Source organism: Echinops telfairi, unplaced genomic scaffold (genome assembly GCF_000313985.2).
Source record: "Echinops telfairi isolate 266 unplaced genomic scaffold, ASM31398v2 ScPeMD7_9;HRSCAF=40, whole genome shotgun sequence".
Classification (NCBI taxonomy): Eukaryota; Metazoa; Chordata; class Mammalia; order Afrosoricida; family Tenrecidae; genus Echinops; species Echinops telfairi.
Genome location: NW_022103906.1, coordinates 92,802,188 through 92,828,604, shown reverse-complemented (window position 1 = coordinate 92,828,604; position 26,417 = coordinate 92,802,188). Strand labels below are relative to the sequence as shown.

The 26,417-nt window shown below is 38.5% G+C and overlaps 1 pseudogene; it reads left to right on the top strand.

Moving 5' to 3' along the window:
• Positions 1-264: 264 nt before the first annotated feature.
• LOC115868265 lies at positions 265-25,984 on the top strand (annotated as a pseudogene).
• The last annotated feature ends 433 nt before the right edge of the window (positions 25,985-26,417 follow it).

Genomic DNA, 26,417 nt, shown 5'->3' with positions numbered 1-26,417 from the left:
TCGATCTAACTGACTTATTGATTGCTATAACATCTGTAAGATCTCCCAATAAAATGATTAATAAAACACATAATAAAATAAAAGGTTATAAATGAATGGGATATAATCTTTCCAAAAATATTACCCATCATTGTGAATATGGCTATACAATTTGAATAATTTAAAAAACCTCTGAAACAAAAAGTTACTCAGGTAGTGATGTAGCCTAGAACCTTCACTTAATAATGAAAGAAACTAAAATCCTAATAAAGGTATTGCCGGACTATGGAAACACTAAATAATGACACGAGATTGGAATGCCGTTCCTTAGATCCTGGAAGCCGTGGTTTTCGTTTGTTTCGTTCTCCGCAGGGCCTCTTACCTAATCAGAGAGTGGGTGCTAAAGATGCCCTTGGAGACTTTGAGCAACTTAAGCTCTTCTGCTTCCCTGCGAAATTGCCTCTGTCAGTTCTAAGTATTTTAAAAATCTCTTTATCCTTTTTCTCACATTCTTTGTCATTTCTCTTAATGCCTGGCCATAATTCTTCAGCTTTATGGCTTTGCCTGCACTGAGCTATACTCAAACCTGTAAATTATAATCTTCTGTGATTGAAACCTGATCATTGAAATAAAAAAACAAACCAAAACAAAACCCCAAACACTATCAGACTGTTTTCTGCATATCAAGACTAAGTATGCACGGAGTGAAGAAGGCACAAGAGACTTTGTAATGAATCAAATGCATTAAATGTTGACTCCTATATTCCTTTCCCTTATATTTAGCCTTAACATAGATGCAAATATTTACCAGTTTTTAAATTGAATTTATTCTGTGTTCATAATGTCTAGAGTAATTTACAGTTATCTGTTGATCCCTTTTTTGGGGTCTACCATATTAAAGGTAGACATATCTCTCCAGATGAGACATTTTGTTTAATTTGACCTTTTGATTTTGTTTGGGGGTGGGGAGAGATTGACACTTTTTGTATTATGTTACTCTCTTAATGTGAATTGCGTAAAGACTTAACGAGCTAATTGGTTTTCCATGGAACAATGCGTGCACATTCTGTCTCAAGCCAGTGATGGCGATCCCAAAGCATAGTACACCTATTCCAATTCCTCCCCGCAGGTATCATTTCCATTGCTCACAAAAGGAATTTTAATAGAGTGAAAATACATTGTCTTGACAAAAGGAATTTTAATAGAGTGAAAATACATTATCTTGATGGAAGCATTGTATTTCAAACTTTTCTTAAAGGAGTAATTTTCTATTTGTCCATCCCAGTGAATATGCCCCTGGATGGATTATACCATTCAGTCTATGCATTATCACCTACTTACTGCACACTCAGCTGGCACTGTGCTAGACTCACGCAGACAGGGGCTTCAGAGCCAAATTCACTACTGTTGAGTCGATGCTGGCTCATAGCAACCCTATAGGACAGGGTCAGACAGCCCCTGTGAGTTTCCCAGAATGTAACACGTTAAGGAAATAGAAAGCTCCGACTTTCTCTTGGACTTCAGAAAGTTCATGGAAAATTGCATTATATTTTACCTTTTGAATTCCATGACAGTGAGACCCAAAGCTTGCCTTTGTGCAGTGTATCAAACCAGCCCTCTGAGTGAGGAAGTACATGTATTTTTGTTGCATGAGTCCTAAAAAAATATTTTTAGAAGCTTTAATTAAGTAAATTGTCTAAAGTCCTACGGATCAAAAGTGGTAGTAGTTAATATGAATTTAAATTTTCTAACTCCCAGTGTGAGAATCGTTTTTATTGTACCAGATCTTGAAATTACTTGATATCTTCAATCTATCGTTCTCAATATATCAAGAGACAAGAAGAAGCCACGGGCTTATTTTCTAGAACAGCACTCTCAGTGGGCATTTTGCAATGATGGAAATGCCCTACTATAAATGCACTATTTAATGTCGCATCCACAAGCCACATGCAATCAGTGAGCACTATAAGCATCATATTATTGAGAAACTTTGTTTTTAGTTGTATATATTTTAATTATTTTATTCATAAATATAGAATAGCACATGTGATCACTTTTACTCAAAAGCTGATAGGGGAGTGGGTAAAGTACATGCTTTTATCCAAAACATCTTGAGAAATCATGGAATGGTCTAATAAAATCAAATTAACATTTCATGTTAAAATTATAAGGTCAAACCTAGATATGAATTGCTTATGATTGAACTTGTACCCAGGTGCTTTGACCATTGGGTACTTGATTTAGACATTTGAGAACATAATGAAATATATATTTTCCTATTTATTAATTTTCTATACCCAAATTCTCTATACATGAAAATTATATTCAGATGTCAGGAAAGGAGCATTAAATAGGTTTTAAGTTAAATTAAACTCCCCAAAATAGATATTCTCTAGTTCAGAGAAAAGTTCCACTTTTATTTTAGAAGTGGAATTTCCGGTACAGATAGAGAACCTATTGACTTCCTCATGTCTACATAATGAGTCAGCTGCCAGTTGAGGTTGAGTGGTCAAATCTCTGCGCTCTCAGGTTAGAACTCTTGAGAGTACCCCCAGCACTTCACTGACTTGTCACACCCATGTAAGCTTCCTGTCATTCTTACTTTCAATAAAAGAAAAGGTGTTTTCTTCAATCATTCTTTCTCATATGTTATGGCAGGTATATTGAACAACGTGAAAAACTGAAATGTGAAAGAAACATGATATTATATTTTAGATATACTCTTTCCTTTCAAGAAGAAACAAGATGGATAGCGTGTAAAATTACCAAGCCCCTGAGCAAGGACTTTTCTGCTGTCTCTCTGCTTCCATTTATAGCTCCTAGGAAATTTAAAATTCTTGTGCAGACTCAGAAAAGTGTTCTGAGGTTTCTTGATATTCTATGTCTGGTATCTCTGCACATCTATTATGAAATAGAAGTGATCATGGGCATATATAACAGCTAATTTTGAAATAGACACCGTGTTGCTCATATTGTTCTCTGTGGTGGACAGGTATATCAGGGGTTTTGTCTGTAATGTCATAGATAATAGTCCTAGTTAGTTTTAACGTGGTAGCTGTCTCTTGGCCATCAGTCCTAAAGTCAAGATCAAAATCTATTGGACATGAGTATGTTTAAAAACAAAAACTATATATTATCACCACATAGATTCCCCAGTGCTGATCTAATGAGAAAGAGATCAATATCTAGTTCTCCCACATGTTATTCTCTTTTGATGTACCAAAGTATTTGTGTGTACAAGAAGATGGGAAATAATACGTTTGCATTGGTAACAGAGTGATTGTTCCTTGAACTTATTTTACTAAACTTAGTAACGGTGTTTATACGATACAGCCATGAAGATAAAATTGAACACCATTCATTTTATTACCTCTAGCCTAGCTCTTAAAACTGAGAAATTGAAGAGTTACAGAATTCATTGCTGTGCTAATCAATGTCAGGGTATGGGTCCCCAACAGTAGAACCAGTCCTTAGGAACGACTTGGTGATTGATGATGGCAAATAATGACAGACAGATAGACAAAGTAGAGCACAGGGGCTCTGTGTCCCCAGGCCAGGGACAAGAGGGTGAATTTATTTTCCATGGGTATATATACATATATATAGGCACGCACATCACACAGCAAACAAGTAACATAATCAGTGGGCAATATCATAAGCAGGTTACATAATGGACAGGCAATGAAAATGACTCAGTGTCTTGACCTCCTGCTGGTTGACCTTGAATGCCCCTGAGCCCTCCCCAGGGGAGCAATATTTGTATCAGCAAGGGATGTCAGAAGAGGGTTTGCTACATTTTGGTGTGGATTGGGCTACAGAACCTGATTGCTCTTATCGACAGATGACCAGGTACAGTGATGAGCCAGACACAGGAAGGAGTCATCTTTTATGACAGCTCCTTTATGGGGCGTTATTAGAGGGACTGTGTTCAGTCATGAGAATGTGTATTAAGATTTATTTATATATATCTCTCTCATAACCATGAGGGTCTTCCCCAACCGGAGTTGGCTTTCCAGACCCATAATTGTAAGTAAAGAGGACTTAGTTGCATTAAATTCACATCCAGTCCCAGGGTTTACCATAAACAAACACAATTGAGCTATGGAATCAGGTTAAAACACATAGAGATGATCTGTAATATCACGTTATTAAGAATTAAAGCCCACATGAAAAGAGGACACCAGTTTGAGTGATCATGAAGTGTTGATGGGAAAAGGTATCAGAAGTTCCAAAGCAAGCAACCAAGGTGACGTGAAGGAAGATAGGCCAGGTGGAGACCCCAAGTCCATCTGTAAGACAATTGGACAGTCTCTCACAGAAGAGCCACACAGAAGGGATGATATGTCCAGGATGCAGCAGAACGCTGATGAAACACACAACTACCCTCTAGTTCTTTAAAATCTCCTGCTCCCACCATCATGGCCCTGGTTTTACCGCACTCATCTTGCTAGTCCTGCATATATACATGGGTACAGCCAAGATCTTTCGATGCTAGAAATTCAAGATAGATTTCCCCCTCATAAGCATAAGGGCTTCCTGACTTCCTGAGGATATAAGAAGGGGGCAGGGCAGGTTTGGAAGGGAGAAGAAAGAACAGATAGATATGATGACTGTAGAGCCCACTCGAAGGGAATGACCATCAGAATTTAAGGAAAAATGGATACATGGGATGGTGTAAGTTAGGGCGATAATAAGAAGAATATATAATTAATTGAGGGTTCAAGGGGGTTGGTAGGGTGGAGGAGGAAGGGGAGAGAGGGGAGCTGATATCAAGGATTTCAAGAAGAAAAGAAAATATTGAAAATGAGGGAAACAAATGTGCAAGTATGCTTGATCTAATGGAACTATGGATTGTAACCATATCTGTAAGAGTTCCTAACAAAAGGTTTTAAATAAAAGATACAGGCAACCATATGGCTTAGACAAAGCAAAGAGAGGCCAGGGGCATCTGTCTTCCCACTTTGGAGCTGCGTGCTCTGGTCCAGAACAACAGATCGGCTCTCTGGGTGTGGATTTGAGGGTTACCACCTCACACTAGGGAAACCATGTACATCATGAAACACCTTCATGTTGTGCCCTAGAAAGTTGAAGCACGTTTGTGACATTCTACAGGGAGCTGGGCCTTCTTGCTTCTGAACTCATTTGGTGTAGGCCCGAAAAGAAGTCAGGAAAGCTCCTGCAAGGGTGCTCACTAGACAAGTCTCTTATTTCTGGTACATATCTTTAGCTTATTTACTTGGGAGTTCACTCACTAAGAACCTAGACCTGATCACTGGTTGGGGTTACCAGGCTCCTTCAGAAAAGCGGAGGATGCTACCATTGAACCATTGCCTCTTAATCCTGACCTGCCTCTGTTCCATTCTGTTTGATTGGTGTTTCCTTTCTGAGCTGTATCCCTAATTTGACAACTGCTTCTGTACTCCATGGCTTTTGGGCTACATTTACAAGTAGGGTGGCACTGTTCTTTGTACTTTTCTCCAGGTTCCACATTGTGTTCTAGAGCAACGTGAAGGCTGCAATTGAGAAGGGGGTGGAGAGAGCAACAGAGATATAAGAGACAGGAGAGAGAGCCAGCCCTTGGACCCGAGGGGTCCATCCTCCGGCAGTATCTCTGACAATACTCTGCTTCCTTTGTTTAGGCTTTCAGTATCTGACGATGCTTCATCGATATGCATAAGGTTTTCAGTGGTTTCTTCCTTCAAATTGGGGAGCAGAGTCGTTCTTCATTGTCTGTTCTTGGTCATGCTTGGATCTGCAATCAGTGCTCATGGTAACAGCAGTCCAGAGATCACAAAATATCTTACATTCGGTAAATTTGCCACACAAGACCTCTTTAGACTATTGAAGGGCAAGGATGATTCTTTGAGGATTAAGGTGTGCCTGACCCAAGATGTTATTCTCCATTGCATCATAGGCAAGTGAAGGTTGGACGTCCAATAAGGAAGACCATAGAGGAATCAATGTGTTTGAATTTTGTTGTTGGAGAAGAATATTGAAAATAGTATGGACTGCAAATAGAACAAACTGACTGTCTTGTAAGGAGTAAGGCAAGCGTGTTCCTTAGAGGCCAGGATGACAAGACTTCTCTTTACATCCTTCGAACATATTGTCAGGAGAAACTGGCTCCTGGAGAAGGAGATCATGTTTGATCAAGTTGAAGGGCAGTAAAAAAGAGGAAGACCCTTGATGAGCTGGCTGACATAGTGGCTGCCACCATGAACTCCGGCGTGAGAACAATGGTTAGGAAAGCACGGGGTGCAGTGTCATGTTCTGTCATGCGTAGGGTTGTGTGGATCATAGCTAATTTGCTGGCACCTAATAACATCGAGAGCAAACAAGTCTGCAGAGTGGCCAACAGAACTTAGGGGTCTAGAAAAAAAAACCCACTTAGGTTATCCTTGATTTGAGTCATCCATTGGACAACCAGGCAATACTACTATGGAGGAGAATACACAGGTCTGAATCTTAGCAATGAGGTCAAGGCAATACATCTAAATTATAAATATGACAGAAGTGAGAGCAGATAATCTGTATTTCCAGCATTGCTTTATTGTAATGTGACAAGAGAAGAGAGTTAAATATTGCATCGCTATCTATGGATCACACCTGGGAGCCACCACATCTGCTACGCTTTGGCTGGCAGGAGAATCAAGTCTTCAGTGACAGGAAAATGGTGCATGTACTCAATTGCCCCTGGCTCAGTTTAACCTCATTTGCTAACATATTTGCATTGTCCTTTTATGTAAACACAAAAACAAACTTACCTGAAAGGGGGAAAAGCAAGCAAAAGCCATTTCTTGCTGGAAAAAAAGTGCCTTTCACAAAATCTTAGGATTAACCGGAAAAGGAACCAATGTAACAGATTCAGAGAACTAACCATGATTATGAGGCTGGACAGGAAGATGTCCATGTTCCAGGCTTCTGTGTTCTCTCTTCTTCACGTCAATAAAATCATGTAATCTCCACCACATTTTTTTCTCACATTTTTATTCACATTTTACATATGGGAATCAGGCACAGGGAATTTAAATGTATCAAGTGATCTAGCTATTTCTTGGTGGCAAGGAAACTTTTATTACATTTCACGGCAGCACGCTTTGTGACCTAATTTTATCATCTCTTGACTATCCCTCTGGTAACATTGCAAGTGGTGAAATGGAAAAACGTGAAAGGAAAGGGCAGTAGTTGAGTCCCATATGGACCATGGGTTCCCTATGTAAGGATTATTTATTTTGTGGAATCTCAAGAGTTCTCATTTCTAAAACATACCAAAGCTTCAGTGAGATATTGCACTTGAAGTAGTATATGGCATTGTCCAAGACATATTCATTCCTTTTTCTCCTATTGGATGGAATTGGCATACTTGAAGAAATTGTATATAAGAAGCATTTGTAGAAGTGTATTCAGCTTATCTGACCAAAAAAGGTCCATCCCAAGCAAAAAGACCATGGTGTCGTAAGATTACAAAGGAATAAAGTTGTGTTGCTGTATTATATTAAAAGTAACAAGCAAGCACTGTGAAAATGTTTGCAGTTTAAAGAAAACTTAATTATACCTTTGAAATGTTTGTTTTTCCCTTAATGGGAAGTAAGTTTAGGTGTAAATGTTCTACGACAGATACAATGATACGACAGACTGTAGGCTGTGGTGATGTGTTTGATGGTTATTGTGAGTTGGTGTATGTGTGGGAGAGAGAAAGGAAGAATGGCAGCGAGCTCACCAAGAGGGTTTTGCGGGTTTGGGGCTCCAGGAAAAGTATTCAACTAGCCCTGATTGGTAGGCATTGTTCATGGAGTTTTAGGCTTTGTGTTTGATTCTGCACGTGCATGGAGACATATATGCGATATCATTTCTCTTATAAATCAAAAGTAACAAAAAGCCCATGTTTAGGGGAGATAGTGCAATGTGCGTGGTTTCTTTATGGCATTTATATTTCTGGCAGGCCCAAAGTGCCCCATATTTCCTGCCACACAGCTGTCAACCCAGGAAGAAGGAAAAGCCGTGTGTCAGAATCAATGTTCATTGCGTCTGGTCTTTGTGTCCTTTCACTAGGAAAGGTGAAGCTGGGGTAAAATCTCTCCTCTCTTTGTGAGCAAGAGCTCAGAATGAGGTCTTTTTCCAACAATACCCCAGCCACCTCCTCTGAGAAGAGTTTCCTCGGAGTCTCTATTCCGGAGATGATGCACACAGCAGCTGAAGAACTGAATGCTGATACAAGCTGGAAATGAATCAGAGCAAAACTGAGCAAACTGTAATGTTCCTGAGGAGCAGAAACAAGCCAGAGATGAAAAACGACTCTCCCACCTACAGCTAATATGCCCTACTAGTTCCTATCAGGATGTTTGTTTGTTTGTGGGTTTTCTGTATTGTCTAAAATTCATAGAATCATTGAATGCAAATATACATTAAAATGCAAATAAATGGATAAATAAAACTAAATTTAAAAGTGAGAAATTTGAGATAGTTAACCTTGCCAAGTGTTTTATAAAGGTATTCCTTTATTTTTAAAAAGTGGAATAAAATCAAATACTGTATGACTTTTTATACTCCCTTTCCCCCAACAAATTAACAAACATTAGTATCCCTTAATTTTCTGGTTGGGTAGAAAAGAACATAGTATTCAAAGAGGTCAGCCTCATTTTGTTTTTCTTCCCCATTGGCTGCCTAATCAACTTCAGATAATTTTTTGTGTTTCGCTGGACAATTTGAAAGTCATTCTCTTAGTCTGAATTCTCTGTCAGGTTGTTATTAAGACTGGTCTGCTGATTAACAAGAATCTATGTTTGGGGAAAAAGAATCCCTGGATCCCTTACAGAACATTCCTGAAAGAAGGTTGGTCAGACTCTGTTTTCACATCACTAACAGTATAATACTTCATTCATTTCCACTGGAAAGTTCTGATGCTGAATTGAAATAACTACCCAGCTCACCAACTCTGAATTATGTTTGGGGGCTGTAGTAATCTGGGTAGACTAGAGAAACAAATGCATAGACACTCATATGTATCAAAGAAAGAGGTTTATAAAAGAGAGCAATTGAATATTGAGAAAATATCCCAGTCCAGATCAAGTCCAGAAGTCCAATATTAGCCCATATGTCTGACAGCAATCTATAAAATTCTCTTCAGACTCATGAAATACATGCAATGATGCTGATTGCAGGAGGATCACAGGCCAGTGGGATGGAAGTGTTGTGGATCCAGTGGCCTTGTAGCATCTCAGTGCTGGCAGGGGTTTCTACTTGGCCTCTCTGGCTCCAGAGGTCAAGGTGCATCAGGGTAGATCCATGTGGCTTCTCCAGCTCCCAGGGTGTAGCGCAATGAGTCTTGTCAGTGGAGCATCTCTCAGGGAGTGAGCAGAGACTGAGAAGTGTCTTCTGCCTCCAAGGAAGAAATCCAGGAGTTCCCAGAATTCTCAAGAGAAGGCCATGCCCACACAGAGGCCTCATTGATTATGTCTCGATGTACAGGCCAGACTCCACCCCTTCACTCATAATCCCCCCAAATTGACACCAGATTATGTAACTACCACAGGGGATATAAATACCAGAATTTTAAAACATTCTAAGTTCTAGAATTCCTCCAATAATTTTCTAGGATCATCTCCCCGTCCCCCCTCCCCATTTGAGATTGCCTGAAGAAGCACATTTTTTTTACCTCAAATATTTCTGGAGTGATAATTTGGGGAGGGATTAGGTAGGGTAGGTAGCGGTGGGGAACCACTCCTTCCACCAGGTTTTTTTTTGCTTTTTCACACTTTTTTTTGAAAATAATCATTTTATTAGGAGCTCATACAACTCATCACAATCCATACATACATCATTTTTTTTTCTTAACAATTGTTTCCATTTTATTTATATGAGGGGGTTTCTAAAAGCTTGTGAAAATTTTCTACTAACTCAATTCCACTTTTGTGTGAATTTCTGATGTTCATATGTGTACATATATTTATGTGTATATGTTTAAACTATGCCATCTTAAAATACATAAATAGTATTTCCTTAAAATTGTCCTCACATAAATTTTAAGAAAATATCTGCAGGAAGGCATATCTCTACTTAACAGTGATGTAAATAATTTAAGAGAATTTATTTTATTTTATTTTATTTTACATGAATATTCTAAAAGAACTCCCACATATAGTTTTAGTTATATCTATGTATACCTGTGGGAAGAAGGGGTGATCTCTTCAGCTGGCTCCAGTCACTACAGCATCAGTCAATGAGGTATTAAGAAATCTAAAGGAACTCTGAACTAATGTTCACATGCTGGTTATTAAATTGCCATTATATGCTTAGCATAGCATGAGGTATGTGACATGTTATTAAGAGTAAGTGAAAAATATAATTATTCTTCATTGGAATTTCTACCTCTTACACTAAACCATGAAGATCTCCATGAACTTGTGCCTTGTGAAACTGATAAAAATATATATTTTTAAAAGATCAAGAAATAGTCATAAGCACATAGAGCAAATGAAGAAACATGAATTTTTCCGTGGTGGGTTATGAACTCTGGTAGCATAGTGGTTACCTGTTGGGCTGCACTCTGAAAGGACAGAAATTCAAAATCACCAGAACCCTCTAAGCGAAAAAGCAAGACTTCTATTTCCTTAAACAGTTACCGTCTGGGAAATCCTCCAGGGAAATTCTACCCTGTGCAATAGCGTCACTAAGAGTCTGCATCAACTGGACAGCTGTGATCCTTTTTAAAATTTGTATTGTGGGTTAGGAATTGGCCAGCTAAATATGAGGTCAGCATTTTGACCTCACCAGTTAGTCCACAGGAGAAAGATGAGGCTCTCTGGTCAACCATGTACAGACACACAGACACCAAGGGACAGTTCTTTCTCCTCAGTCTCATAGGTGGACATGAGTCAAACTCCACATGGTTGCAGTTAAATGAATTTAAAGCAATTTTGTACAAAAAACCTTAACTTTTCTGGACTTGAACAGAGACACATTCTCTTCTCTTTTTCACCTTAAAGAGATGGGAACTCTACTCCAGACTGTACCACCAGAAACACAGAGGCCTCTTTCTTCCGTGTCCCAGTCAGAGGGCTTCCTGGGAGGGGGAGGGCATGTTCTTTCTCAGGCTTCCTCAGCTAAATGTTGGCTAAAATGAAATTCGGAGACTAGAGCCAAGAAGAGAAACTTTCTTCCATTTAGCCTCTATTCAAGGATCAGCGCTTCACCTCGGGTATGGTGTGTTTTTGACAGTACTTGAGTCTGATCCCTCTTGCCTTGTCTTGTGAGATCAGTAGTTCTATGCTAGGGAGAGGGCTGCTAACCTGTTTAGCTCTGAGAATATCTGTAAATTGTTCAACTTGCCCAATGAACCTACTCTTAGAATCTAAGATATTGTCAATGGATGTTGAAACATGCTTTATAAGGAACTGTTTTTTCTCTCCTGGAAATGTTTCATTTGAGCTCTTTGCTCTTACTAATGTACCCTACCACAACAAGTATTAGTTATATTTTTCTTGTTTCCTTTGGGCAAAATAGCAGACTAAAAATTTAGCCCACACTTCGAAGAAATCTCTCAAAGTCTTTCACCATAACTCCCACTGCTCTAGAAAGTTCCCTTAGGTGTGAACATCTTAACACTTGCAAAAGAAAGCAGGCTCTTTGTAGAAAGATTCGGAGCTGTATCCTGACTGGCCATTTAGAAGCAAAGGTGTGACAAGCCATTAACTGATCAAGAATCCTAACCCCACCTTAATGGATTCTCATGACCATGCCTTGAAAATTGGCTACATAGTCATTCTCCCCTCAATTTACTTCCTAGTAGTTTACACGTGTAACAATGTAAATCCCCTTTTTATCCCTATGGTTTACCCCGTGACGTTAGTCTCAATTTATTACTGGCTCGATCAACCAGAATAAACCTATCCTCTCACTTTCATCTGGTCTCTCTTTCTCAGGCATGCTGAGCAGGCCTTGGGTTGATTGCATGGATGAGTAAACCGCATTGAATTGGGGTTGCTTTCTCCACTGGCCATATCAGATCCAAGCCCAGAACCATCACTCAGGGAGATCAATTATATTTATTGTCTTCATCCCCAGGGGCAAAACCTTGGGTCAATGAATTTACCTGCATTAGAGGAGCAGGCCATGCAACAGAAAGCCCTGGCCTTTCTACATGACAGTCGGCTTCCTTTGCACGCGTGTTGATAGGGTCACCTCTAAGGGAACTTTCCAAAGCAGTGGAAGTCTTAGTGAAACACACTGATTGGTTTCTTCGATATGTGAGCTAAATGGTCAGGATGTCATTTTAGCAAAAAAGAAACAAAAGAAAAAAATAACAGAAGAGCATAGAATCAGAAGAAAATGTAAACATTGATCTTAAGACCTATGTTGAATTTAGTTGCAGCAGAGTTACGGAGACATTGGTGTCTAAGGAATTGTTTTTTTCTAGGAGAAAACAAACAAAAAACCAGAGCAAGAAGCCTGCACCTGGTAGTCTATCCTAATCAGCTGTCCTCAGTGAGATAAGCTATCAAGGGGAATTACAACAGCTGTCATCCTGTGGATCCCACATGCAGACTGATCTTTTTCAGGCTAAAACGAGCTATGACCTTTTGTAGTAGATGTCCAGCACTTTGTTCTGAGACGCCTCGGGGAGAATTAGATCAGCCAGCCTTTCAGTAAGTAGCCAAGCACTTAGAGACATGCATGAGTCATACAGTCCATTCCAGGCTGGGGAGCATACTCAAGGTGGAACCTCGAGAAACACCTCAGAGGGGTGTCTGTGTGAGGGCTTGGCAATGACTTCCCTGTAAAATGTCAGCCAGTCGTGAAACAAGGAAACCCGTGAACAGCCCAGCAGACTTGAACCAGTCCCCAGCATTGCTAAAATATATGCGTAAACCTCAAGTTGCCAACAAAAATATATTAGGCATGCAAAGGATCATAGGACCCATAGACTAGCAAAAGAGCAGTCAACAGAAATGGCTTGTAGAAAGGACCCGATGTGGGATTTAACAGAATAAGATTTCAAACTGTGTATCATAAATATGTTCAAAGAAATAAGAAATCTTATTATTATAAAATACCCCACAAAAGTAAGATGGTAATGTCACATTAAACAAAAGTATTAATAAAGAGAAAGATTATAATAACATTCATTACTTTTGATGACTCATGTCTCATGTCAGTTGACTTTATTATATCTATGTACATTGTTATTTATAGCATATTTTAAAATATATTTTGATGTGCTATCGCATGTCCCAGTAGAATTTAAACATTTGTGGAACACAATCATTAAATAGGATCAAATAAAAATTCTGATGTTAAGAAATACAATAACTGGAATAAAAAATGTACTAGAGTGCGTCAAACTAAAATCAAGAAAGAAACTAGATATTACACTGATAAGAATGAAAATTAAAACACAGTGTTCCAGAACTTATGAGTTCTAGCCAAAGCAGTGTTTACAAAGAAATTTAGAGCCTTAACTATCTATATTAAATAAAGAAGAATTATTGTAGGGAGTTCATATTAAACACAAAAAAAAATAAGCCTAAAGTAAGCAAGATGAAAACTAGAAATGAAATTATTTGTTAATATAGGGAACAGAAGAGTGAGAAGATTATTAAAATAAAATGTCAGAGGTTACTTTGACCTGCGTTTTGTCTTATTGAGAAAGTACTTCTGATTTATAAAGATAATTTCCCATGGAGCAGATGCGCTTTCTTGTAGAAAGCACAAAATACAGAAAATGAAGAATAAAAATCAAAGCTTTTCAGTTGGCTACCCAGCCTGCGTGATCTCAAGGTGTCAAAGGGATGAGGTATCAGACATCAAAGAACAAAAAATATATCATTGTGATTGAGGGGGATTGCGGAGTGGGGACCCAAAGCCCAGCTGTTGGCAACTGGACATCCCTTTACAGAAGGGTCTCAGGGAGGAGACGAGCCAGTCAGGGGGCAAGGTAGCAATGATGAAACATACAACTTTCCTCTAGTTCTTAAATGGTTCCTCCGCACCCACTATCATGATCCCAATTCTACCTTACAAATCCAACTAGACCAGAGGATGTACAGTGGTACAGATAGAATCTGGAAACACACGGAATTCAGGACAGATAATCCCTTCAATCCAGTGGTGAGAGTGGCGATACCAGAGGGTGGAGGGAAGGTAGGGTAGAAAGGGGGAACCAATTACAAGGATCTACATATAACCTCCTCCCTGGGGGATGGACAATAGAAAAGTGGGTGAAGGGAGATGTCATACAGTGTAAGATATGACAAAATAATAATTTATAAATTATCAAGGGTTCATGGGGGAGTGGGGAGCAGGGTGGGAGGGGGAAAATGAACTGATATCAAGGGCTCAAGTAGAAAGCAAATGTTTTGAGAAAGATGATGGCAACAAATATACAAATGTGCTTGACATGACGGATGTATGGATTGTGATAAAAATTGTATGAACCCCCAATAAAATTTTAAAAACTAAAATCTTGTCATTGTTACCATATAAAATCCATTGGTACTTTAATTTTGTAAACTTATACAGATCACAACTTTCTGTGATATGTTAAATATCATAGTAAACACCCATTTAAAGTGTACAATTAAATATTTTTCTGTATGTTAACCAAGTGGTGCCAATATTGCCATAATTTACCATTAGAACATTTTCATGATCTCAGAGAATAATCCAGAGTCATTAAATCCGCTTCCTCCCCATTTCCTCACATCTGGACAAATCATGAACCTAATTTCTTCTGACTCAATACATTTGAAGCTGTAGACATTTCATGTGGAAATAATCATGTTATTTCATATAACGTAAGCTTACCAGTGTTTGTCCATGCTATAGCATGCTCCATTTTTCAATTATTATCCTGTGGCCAAATAATATCTGATTGCACAGATATATCACATCGTGTTTACACATTTATCCTTTGATAGAATATATTTACGTTGGTTTCACCTTTTGGCTATTATAAAATATGCTACTGTAGGTACTTGTCATTTTTTTTCTTGTCATTTTTATAATGAAACTTTTTTGTAAATATATATTTTAGGATGATAGCTGAGACATACCATAACCCTGTGTTTCTTATTTGGATATTATTAAAGTGTTTTCTAAAGTATCTATGCCATTTTGTATTTACATGAACTATGTATAAGGATTCTAAATTTTTCACATCCTCCTTACTCGTTGCTTATGGTTTTAAAATTAGTGATTTATTACTATGAATATTTTAGATATCCTAGTGGGTAGGAAATCCTCACAACTGGATCAATAGATACCCTCCTGATAAACGGAGAAAAGAGTGAAGATGTTAAGGATTTTGTCTTGCTTGGATCCACAATTAATGCTCATAGAATCATCCCTCAAGAGATCAAATGAGGTAATTCATTGGGTACATCTGCCACATCAGTCCTGTGTACAGTACTGAAGAGCAAGGATGTACTTTTGGGGACTACAGTGTACCTGACCCAACCATGGTGTTTTAAATTGGTTCATATGCTTGTGAATGTTGGGCATTGAATAAGGAAGACAGAAAAATTGATGCATTTGAATTATGGTGCTGGTGAATATTATTAAAAATAGCACAAATCTGTTCTTAGAAGCAAGCGTGGTGAGGTTTTTGCCTCACGTACTTTGCACATGTTATCAGCAGAGACCAGCCCCTGAGAAGTGACATCATGCTTGGTAAAATGTCGGGACTGTGCAAAAGAGTAAGAGCCTCAGAAAATGGATTGACACAGTGGCTACACCAAAGGGATCAAACATTATAATAATTGGGAGGATGGCGCAAGACTGAGTGGTGTTTCATTCTGTTGTACAGACTGACTGATGACATGGCACCAAATGATAATGACAAGATGACAAGTATTTTTATGATATCATCTCGTTGGCTTAAGTTTCACATTGGTCATTGTAACTTGGTCAGCATGGTAAGAAGATAAGACACAGGTTTCATATGCAAAATTTATTTTGAAGTCTAGATTGTCTAAGTTTCTTAGAAAGGAAGGCCTAGTACATCAAAGTCATAGTTCAAACACTTACATTATATTTATTTTTGTCAGATGGAATTAGAAACTTTAGAAAAAAACACGGAGAAAGATTTTCAAGACAAAGCAGGATAAAGTCAAATTAGTTACACCAAAATTTTTAGGAGTTCACAGTGCCCATCTGTGAAAAATTATGGCTCATTAGAAATGAAAATGGGTAGGTTAGAGGGTAAAGCAATTTTAATAAAAAATAGCAAAATTAAACCAAGGTCTCTCAGCATAAATTTAATATAATAATGAATAATTTAATATGCAACTCAGATTTAATTACAAGCCATGGTCAAATAACTAATGTATTAACAATGTGTAAATATTGGATAATTTTTATGCAGTATATGAAATACTAAGAATTAGTATAATACCAAAAGGAATTATAAATAACAGAATTATGTGCCTAAACATTTCTAAGAATTAAATGGAATGATATTATGAGGATTAAAGATAAAATCATTATTTTCTTAAACTGCATAACTAAGATGGAGAACAAATATAATCCATGAAATTTACAAACTAATTCTTGAAAACATTTGAAAGATCATAGTAAACCAATTTGTCTAAATTAAATTTCTCTTTCTGTTGTAGTTATTCCCATCACATCAGCCTTGACTAATGGCAACTTTATAGATAACACTATGAAATGTTGCTTGGTTCCATACTATATTTTTGATCATTAACATGTTTAGGTTTTGGGTGCAACTATCTCGTCAATCCATCTCATTAAACACTTCCCTTGTTTTCACCGAACCTATTCTATATCAACCATGATATTGTTTTCTAATGAGTGTGGAAAGCAAGGATGTTACTTTGAAGACTAAGGGGGCTGAGACCCAAGCCATGGTATTTTCAGCGGCCTCATATGCAGGATGGACATTGAATGAGAAAGATCAGAGAACTGATGCAGTTGAATTATGGTTCTGGCAAAGAATACTGAAAGTACCACACACTTCCAAAAGAACAAACAAATCTCTCTTGGCAGAAATGCAAGCAGAATGCTCCCCAAAGGCATCTTCTCTGGAGAGGCCAGTCCTTTGAGAAGCACATCCTGCTTGGTAAAGTGGAGGGGCCACAAAAGAGAGAAACCCACAAGATGGATGGACCCAGTGTCTGCAGCAATGGGCTCAAACATAAAAACAGTCTCAAGGGTGACACAGGACCAGGGGGTGTTGTACAAAGGGTTGCTATGAGTCGGAATTAATTCGATGGCACCTGGAAGAAACAACAACAATGATGAGGTGTCCAAGTGACGTATATTTATGAATATATACGTTTAATGAATATATTTATCATATTTCTAAATATCTGTAATATTTATAAATTTAAAATGAGAACCAGTCTTTTATTTACAATATGTAATCACTGTCTGAAAACCTTTGCATTTACAAACACAACAATAACACTACAAATTTAGCAGCACTCTAATCGGTATTTCACAATGAATAAATTGTGGCATAGAGGTTGCAGACATGTCCCCGATCACAGAATAACTGCACAACTGAGCTACACAGTATGACCTTTGAGTTTTTTCTCAAATAAGATGACACTATACATAGAGCGACTCTATTCTTTTGTGTCAAATATAAATACTAGTAATGAAAAATGATCATATGCTGATAAATATTGAGGTACTTTAAATTGGACAATCACTATAATGGGCAATTATCACTCCAATGGAAAAATAATCTGTCAATTTGGAAGCTTCATTATTTCCCAAGTGCAATTTGGGACTCCTGGGAAAGGTCTCTGTTCAGTTGAGTTCAAATCTCTGACCTCTAAGTAACTCAAGCACTAAATTTCTTGTTTCCTTATGCCGAGCAGAAATCAGCAATATGGCCAGTGGAGAAGTAATGGTTTAGGAATTTAGTAAGGCATAATTTTAAATCTTGGATTTCTTACTTGCTGACTTTAAAAACTATAGAGGAACCATTTTCTCTCATTTTTTCTTCAGAGTCATATCCTGATAAATAAGGGTGCCGATGCCTAATTTATAGTTTGCAAATTACATACATTTTAGACGTAATTCTTTCTGACACAGGGCTAGCTATATATACCTCTTAATTGTGTGTGTGTGTGTGTTTCAATTTTGTTTTCTCATCAAAAAGTTCAAGGATTTGGAAAAGATTAACGTAAATAATCATGTTTTGCCCTTTAAATCTTGAAATTATGAAAAAAGTATATAATGCTATATTTGCTATAATGAGACAAGGCAGTTATTTTCTTAACACTGCTTTGATTCCCAATATGTTTTTGGGTTAAGCAGTTTATACAATAATTTAAAATGAGTAAAAAATTGATTCTCATTTGTTGGTTTATGGTTTATCCTCTTAAAATGAATACTTAATCTCATTTGGGCTGAGATTAAGTATTCAAAAAAATCAATGGGCTGCTACAGAGAAAAGAAAGTGTTTGTTAAATGCTCATTTGAACCAAAGCTAAAGCAGAACTTAGTTAATTTTCTAGTTAATTCTCTTCATTTATGTTACTCCGCAGGGCACTTTGTAAGTACGAACTCAGTATTATGTGGAACTTTTTTTGCCCTTGATAAGTGACTACATCTCTGATTTTCTCAATCTCCCTATAACTGAGTGCAGTTTGTACAGCCCTCCCCTCTGGTAACGTGTGTCTGCGGAGACACCCTGAGAGTTGGCATCATTGAGCTCCAGGGGAATTCTCCCTGAGGGAATAGTTATTCCCACTGAGGATACTCTGCCGTCCTCAGAGACAAAAATTACAAGGCCTAAAAAAAATGGACACATTGTAGATAGAATTTCTTCATCAGTGTGCGGATATTTAACTGTTTGGCTAACATGGTAAGTAGAAACATTAAAAGCCTATTCCTTGCATATGGACTCTTGTTCAAGTAAATGAAATTTAAATCCATGTGTGAGTATAAGGATGTGTGTGTGTGTGCCTGTGTAATGAGAATGAAGGCGTGTTACAACTGCAAGTGTTTTCCTTGCTTCTATATAGTGTGAACATGCCATATGCCTATTTTTCGATGTTATATAATGAATTTTCTGAGGTTTTTGTTACACATACTATAAATATAACTAGAATCTGGTGCATGCCATAGATAGGGCTCGTATAAAATAGTGGTCAGAGAGGTACATTAGCCTAGTACTTAAGAACGTGCCTTTCTAGTAGCAACAAGAACATTTGTAAATTTGTGCTTGCTATTTAAGATATATTTGATCCGAGGATGTTATGTAACCTATATGAATCTTAATTTTATAATTCTAAATAGACCATGAATTTATCTCATCATTTTTCAGTGAGGATAAAATTAGATGATTATGTAAAATCTTGAATTCCCTACCTACCATCCACCCACTATCATCCACTTAAAAACAACTCATAGAGACCCTACAGGACAGAGAGGACTGACTCTTTATTGAGTTTCCAACAATTGGGAGAGGCAGTCCAGCCCTTTCTCAGAGCAACTGGTGGGTTCAAAGCTCCGGCCTTGCAGGGAGCAGCTCAGTGCACATTCACACTCAGTTACCAGCTAACAGGTCTGGTGTTCAAACTCACTTACCGGAGTCCCAGGAGACCCTCCTGAGAGGCCGGCCTGACTGAGTGTGCTCTCCGGTTCTGACTTTTGATTGCACGGTCTTTGCACACTTCATTTTATGTTGTACTTTGTCTCCTCCAGTTGCCCATGAGCAAAAAGAGGAAGGCTCTCTAGGAATCAGATTGTCACAGTGGCTGTACCAATGGCCTTCAACCTAACAACAACTGATCACCTATATTTCTTTTGAAATATGGAAAACATCTGGAAACCTGACTTATCAAGTAGTTATGACTTGAAAATGAACACATAGAAAATTGTATGATATTGAAACTAGAATCACATGAGATGTCATATTATACATACTCAAATGGCTAATGAAGCAAGGGGGGTCATAAATGCTGATGCAGATATTACAGTGGCTAACATTATGAACTAAACAAACATACGTAGACAATATATTTGCTGATAAGGATTAAAAGGAAACAAAATTTCCAAATGTTCCTGAATGGAATATAAATGTCACATCTACTTTGAAAAACAATTAGACAATTTATTTTTAAGTTAAATATTCACTTGCCATAAATTCTAGCCATCCTATGCTAGTTGTTCAAGAAAAATGAAATGCTTAAAGAAGCTTTATTCTTGATAGACCAAAACTGGAAACCATTCAAACAATTAATGAATGGATACACATCTCATATGCTATCCATGCAGTTGAATATTCTGCAATAACAAAAAGGAAATAATTACTGATAGATACAACTATATGGAAGAATTGAAATGTCATTAAACTAAGTGAAGTTAGCTCGATACCAAAGTCTCAGAACTGCATGATTGAATTTAGGGTTTCTCTGGAGGAGTCAAAACTACATACATGGAAACCGAATAACTACTTTCCATGTTACATGATTGGCAAGAGGGGATCATGTGCCACTAGAGTAAAAGGAGCAGATTGGGGTGACAATAGACGTGTTCTGTAATGCGGAGGCTGCATGGCAGAGCTAAACTAATAGAACAGTACACCTACAAGCCAAGTTTATTGCATGGAAAGGACTGTGAAATTTTGAATTAAAAATGAAATGTGCACCTTGAATTATCAATTCACATCACATCCATAACTCCAAAATTAAATAGGCAGTAAGAACATAAATTTAAGAATTTCAAGCCAGCAGTTCTCCTCCCCTAAGAGGACGACATAAGTAATTTAGTGCCTCCATTAACCAGAGCAATATAATTTAAAAATAGCAAAAAATAATGCACTTGAACAGGAGGACTTGAAGTTTTAGTAACCACTTCGAGAAATAAAGCACTGAGTCAAAAGGAGACAGAAAAGCAAGACTACAAAGTAGGAAAGTATTTCTCTCTATAACTTCTGAACTTCTCTGGTCAGCCCCCGTGGAAGCCAGTTCACACGGAGCTCTGGTAGAAACTATAGTGAAGGTCACTTTCTAGGCCTGGGAGGGCAGTGAATGAACTTCACACTTGCTGATGGTCCACTGCTGTAGAGTCATCTGGTTTGCCTGCAAGAGCCTGGAAAATGGGGAAAAAGCAGAATCTTCTGAAAGAAATCAATGGACCAAGACTAACAAAAAAGATGAATTTTTCCCCCTTGATAAGTCTCAGAAGGTTTATCAATTTTATGAATATTTAATACAAAAAAACATAAAGGCTTTGTTGTCATCTTTATTGTATATTTTATATTTCCATTTTACCTCATTATTTTCCTTTTAATTAATTAGTTATATTTTTGTGGGCTAAATAATACATTTTAATTTGATATATGCATGTTAAGCACTATTTAAAACATCTTAAATGAATTGTGGTTTCTTATTTGATTGACTTTAAGAAAAATAGTACTTAATGTACAGATATTGTGATTGTTGCCGATGCCTTCAGTCAGCTCTGACTCTTCGTGTTGCACCTTACAAACCACAGAATGTCCCCGTCTAGCCCTTGTCCTCCATAACCTTTAGTATGTTGAATGCCATTGTTGCAGCCACTCTATGAATCCATCTGTTTGAGAATGTGCCCTGGTCACTCTGATTCGTTGCATTATCAACATAATGTCCTTCTCTAGAAACTGGGCCTTCCTAAAAGCACGATCGTCCTCGATTCTAAAGAGCATTCAGGCTAGGCATCTCACAAGATGGATCGTTCTTCTGAGAGCACAAAGAATATTCAATATCCGTTGCCAATACCATAATGCAAAGGCCTCAGATCTTAGTCTGTCCTCTTCATTCATTGCTCCCTTCTCGCCTGCGTTTGAGGTGAGTGAATGAACCCTGGCTTCAGGTCAAGTTCATCTTAATCCTCAGTGGCATCTTTGCTTTTTAACGCTTTAACGCAGGGCTGCTCAGTAGGTCGGTCGCGATCTACTAGTCGATTGCAAATGTAGTGTGGGTAGATCGCACGATTAAAAAATAGATGTAAGCCTATCGTCAATCCTGTCACTTAACTGATATACAGCACAGCCAATCAGATGCAAGCTTAGGTGTCAACCGCATGCACACACAATTGTGCTAAGTGCAGCAAAACTGAAAAGCTAAGTTATCGCCAATTTTTAAACCTTGGTTTTTTTTCTCTTAAACGTAAGAAAGAGTATTAAAATGAGTAGGGGATTTGGACCAAATAAGAAGACAAAAATGCAGCATTTTCATACGGAATGGGAGATTTTGACACTACAAGCCGACATTCAACTGAAGTCCAGAGCGCATAACAGTTCTGGAACTTACTCACAGAGGGAAAGGACCCAAACATGAGCAAATGTGCTACCTCCTTGACTGCATGATTCAGCTCAACTTACTGATGTGAGTCATCCTTTTCCCACATAAAGATCATTAAGTTCAAGTACCGTTCCACCATGACTGATGATCATTTGGAAGTGTGCTTGAGGCTGGCTGTCAGCAGCTACTGTCTGGACTAGCATCCCTGGCTCATTCCATTCAGTGCAAGTCATCAGAGTAAACTCGGAATGACAAAAAATGTACATAGCTAATTGTGTTGTGTTGTGCACTATGAACTCATGCAGTTATGCGAGATACATAAACATACATATTGGTACATCATTTTGACTTGATCATTTTATGAGTAGCTCGCATGCTGAAAAAGTGTGAGCACCCTCCTTAAAGAAATCATGTTGCAGCAGATTAGCCCAAATAATGCATTGTTTGTGTTCTTGACTGCTGCTTCCATTGGCATTGATTATTTATCAAAGTAGAATGAAATATTGGGAAACTTTAATTTTGCCCCCATCATCACGATGCTGCTATCTGATTCAGTCATCAGGATTTGGGGTTCCCTTATCTTGATGTTTAATCCATATGGAAGTCTTTAGTCTTAGATGTTCATAAAGCGATGCTTCAAATCCTCTCTTCTTTCAGCAAGCAAGCTTGCGCTTCATCTGAGTGACTTTAATCTTTTGAAATTTGATGCTATCGCTTAATATCCTGCCACATTGTTTTCCTTTCAAACATTTTTATTCATAAGTGAATATATATTCTAAATGTCTATGTACCATACTCTCTCTATGTATACTTTACTCAATATATATTAGATTTTTCAGATATCAAACATACTTATTTTTTCTTCTGCTTGTTGTATCGGTCACCAAATTAAAACTTCCTATATGGTATTTGTGAAGGGCCATTGGTGATGTAGTGGTTTATGTGTTGGGCTGCCAACAGCAAGGTCAGCGGTTTGAAACTACTTCTCTAGCCTCTCCCTGGGAGAAGGATGAGGTCACAGGGGCGGTTCTCCTCCATCCAGGAGGGTTGCTCTGAGGAGAACTCCTCAAGTGAGTTTGGTTTCTGAGACTATGCTTTTATATTTTTCTACTTCTCATCGTAATTGTATTTCACTTTGAGTATTTTGAGGTCATGCATTGAATAATGTACTGCTTTAGAAGATTTACACCTTCTTGGTGTGTGTAATCCTTGTTCATTATGTTCCACAATTTGGTCCTTGTGGTTATTGTCCTTCAGCCTAACAGCATCCATTGTTAGCATAGCTTAAACATCGTGTTACTTGGCATTCATCTTCGCCTTCTATCTATGTCATTGCTGCGGTGGTACAAATCATTTACACTTGACCCTTCACCCAGAGGGTAGCATTTTAAACTCTTGCTGGATTCCTTAAAAGAAAATTTTACTGATCTGATTTCATAAATATTATTGTTATTGTTCATTGTCCTTCAGTCATTTCTGATTTACAGCAAACCTATGTCCCACAGGATGAAATGCTTCTTGGTTCAGTACCGTCTCCATACTCATCCTTATGAAGGCAACGCTGTTGTGATCAATGTGTTAGTCTGTCTCATGGTGCAGATTTCTCTTCTTGACATTTTATCACTTGCCATGTTTTTCCCTAAGGAAAGATCCCTTCTAATGATAGATCCAAAGTACGTTGTATGTGATGTTGTTTTGGATGATGCTTCCATAGCATGGGTCGTGGCTTACAGCCCAGATCTCAGGGCACCACCATGATTTAAGAATGAACTCCACAACAATGGGTGTTTTGGGTTGTAAAAGGGGATTTCAATGAAGGCTGAGCATGATAGTCGGACAAGAAGAAAGTAAAATGAAATAGTGGAAAGAACTAGAAGGCAAGGGGCATATACAGAGCTCTAAATACAGGCATGTACATATGTAAGTATATTTATTTATGATGATAGGGAAATAGATCTATGTGCATATATTTATAGGTTTAGTATTAAGGTAGCAGATGGACATTGGGCCTCCACTCAAATACTCCCTCAATGCAAGAACACTGTGTTCTATTAAACTGGCATTCCACGATGCTCACCTTCCTGACACAATCGCTGAAGACAAATGGGTGTATAAGAAAATGTGGTGAAGAAAGCTGATGGTGCCCGGCTATCAAAAGATACAGCGTCTGGGGTCTTAAAGGTTTGAAAGAAAACAAGTGCCCATCTAGCTCAGAAGCAGCAAAGGTCACATGGAAAATCACACTAGCCTGTGTGATCACGAGGTTTCGAAAGGATCAGGTATCAGGCACAAAAGAACAAAAAGTCCTATCATTGTGAATGATGGTGAGTGCAGATGGGGGACCCAAAGCCCATCTGTAGGCAACTGGATATCGCCTTACAGAAGGGTCATGGGGAGGAGATGAGTCAGTCAGGGTGCAGTGTAGCAATGATGAAACATACAACTTTCCTCTAGTTCTTAAATGCTTCCTTCCTCCCCTCCCACTATCATGATCCCAATTCTACCTTACAAATCTGGCTAGACCAGAGGATGTACACTGGTATAGATAGGAACTGGAAACACAGGAAATCCAGGACAGATGATCCCTTCAGGGCCAGTGGTGAGAGTGGTGATTCCAGGAGGGTAGAGGGAAGGTGGGGTAGAAAGGGGGAACTAGGATCTAAATATAACCTCCTCCCTGAGGGAAGGACAACAGAAAAGTGTGTGAAGGGAGACATTGGACAGTGTAAGATATAACAAAATAATAATAACTTATAAATGATCAAGAGTTCATGAGGGAGAGGGCAGTGGGGAGTGGGTAGCGATGGGGAAAATGAGGAGCTGATACCAAGGGCTCAAGTAGAAAGCAAATGTTTTGAGACTGATGAGGGCAACAAATGTACAAATGTGCTTGACACAGTGGATACATGTATGGATTGTGATGAGTTATACGAGCCCCCAATGAAATTATTTTTTTTTTAAAGTGGGGAGGACTTTCAAAAGTTTCTGGTAAAAACTCCATTGTCTGCATACTATTTTGTAAACTTTTTGCAGCTCACATATATTTGTGTAATTAGTGAAATACTTAAATTTAAATTCAGCATAAGATTGCATATTCATATGAAATTTACCTTCTTCAACTTTTGAGGCATGCATATGATCATTTTGGTTTCCCCTCAATAATGTGGTAGTTTTATTTTATAATATACACTTCAAAAAGAGTGACGTATCGTTCTCAGGTGGAAGAGGAGGTGGAGTGAAGGGAACCATGAGTTTGGCGCTCTGCCCCACTCTCCCTCTCAGGAGGACTCAGGGGCATCCAGCTGTGGCCAGAGGCTTGGGAGAGCCTGTGGAACACCAATGCCAGGCAGCTGGGGCCAAATCCTTACTCCCCCAACACCACGTACCCTGGAGGTTCCAACCCTGCCAGTCCTCCACCTGTGAGCCCTGCCTGCCCTCTAGGCCCTTTCCCAATCTCCCAGGAGTGATGCAGGGAAACCGAGCTGTTGCCCCTCAACCTGAAACACAACCCGGGTATGTGGGATGCCAACCCCAGGGCCCTACCCACCTCCCAGCCACTACCCGCCTCCATACCCACCACCTGTCCCTGGGATGCCTTCTATGAATCCCTTGGCTACTGGCCTGGTAGGACCAGAAATGGTGATGGACAAAAAGATTCTGAGGAAAATGAAGTAAACCCATAAAAAAATGCAGGAAAAAACAAGCAAGGCAAGCATTCTTCCTCCTCCTCTTCCAGCGGTGACTGACTGAGTACAGGGCCTGGACCTTTCCCTCAAGTCTCGGCAGTTCTACTAACCCATGATGCTTTAGCGTCCATGATGCCCTGGGGGAAATTAGCCCTAGTGCCTCCTGCCTGAACTCCGACCTGCTGCTCAGCCCTACCAGCTATGGGAAGTGGGAAGAGTATCGCCATGGATTGCATCGACATTTTTGCTTCCTGGGTAGATTTTTTTTTTTCCCGCGGATGAGTTTTTTCAGGGAAATTTATTTTTGAAGATGGTGAGCCCTTTGACCTAAATGCTGAAGACAAGTTGAAGATCTGCAAAGTGATTTACAAAGAAACAATGAAGCTTTCATACATACTTCAATATTATTCAGTAATTGCTTTCAAGGTTAAAATGCTCTTTACTTAGTAAAATTTAATACAATTGAATAAATTTACCTCATTTTCAAGAGTCT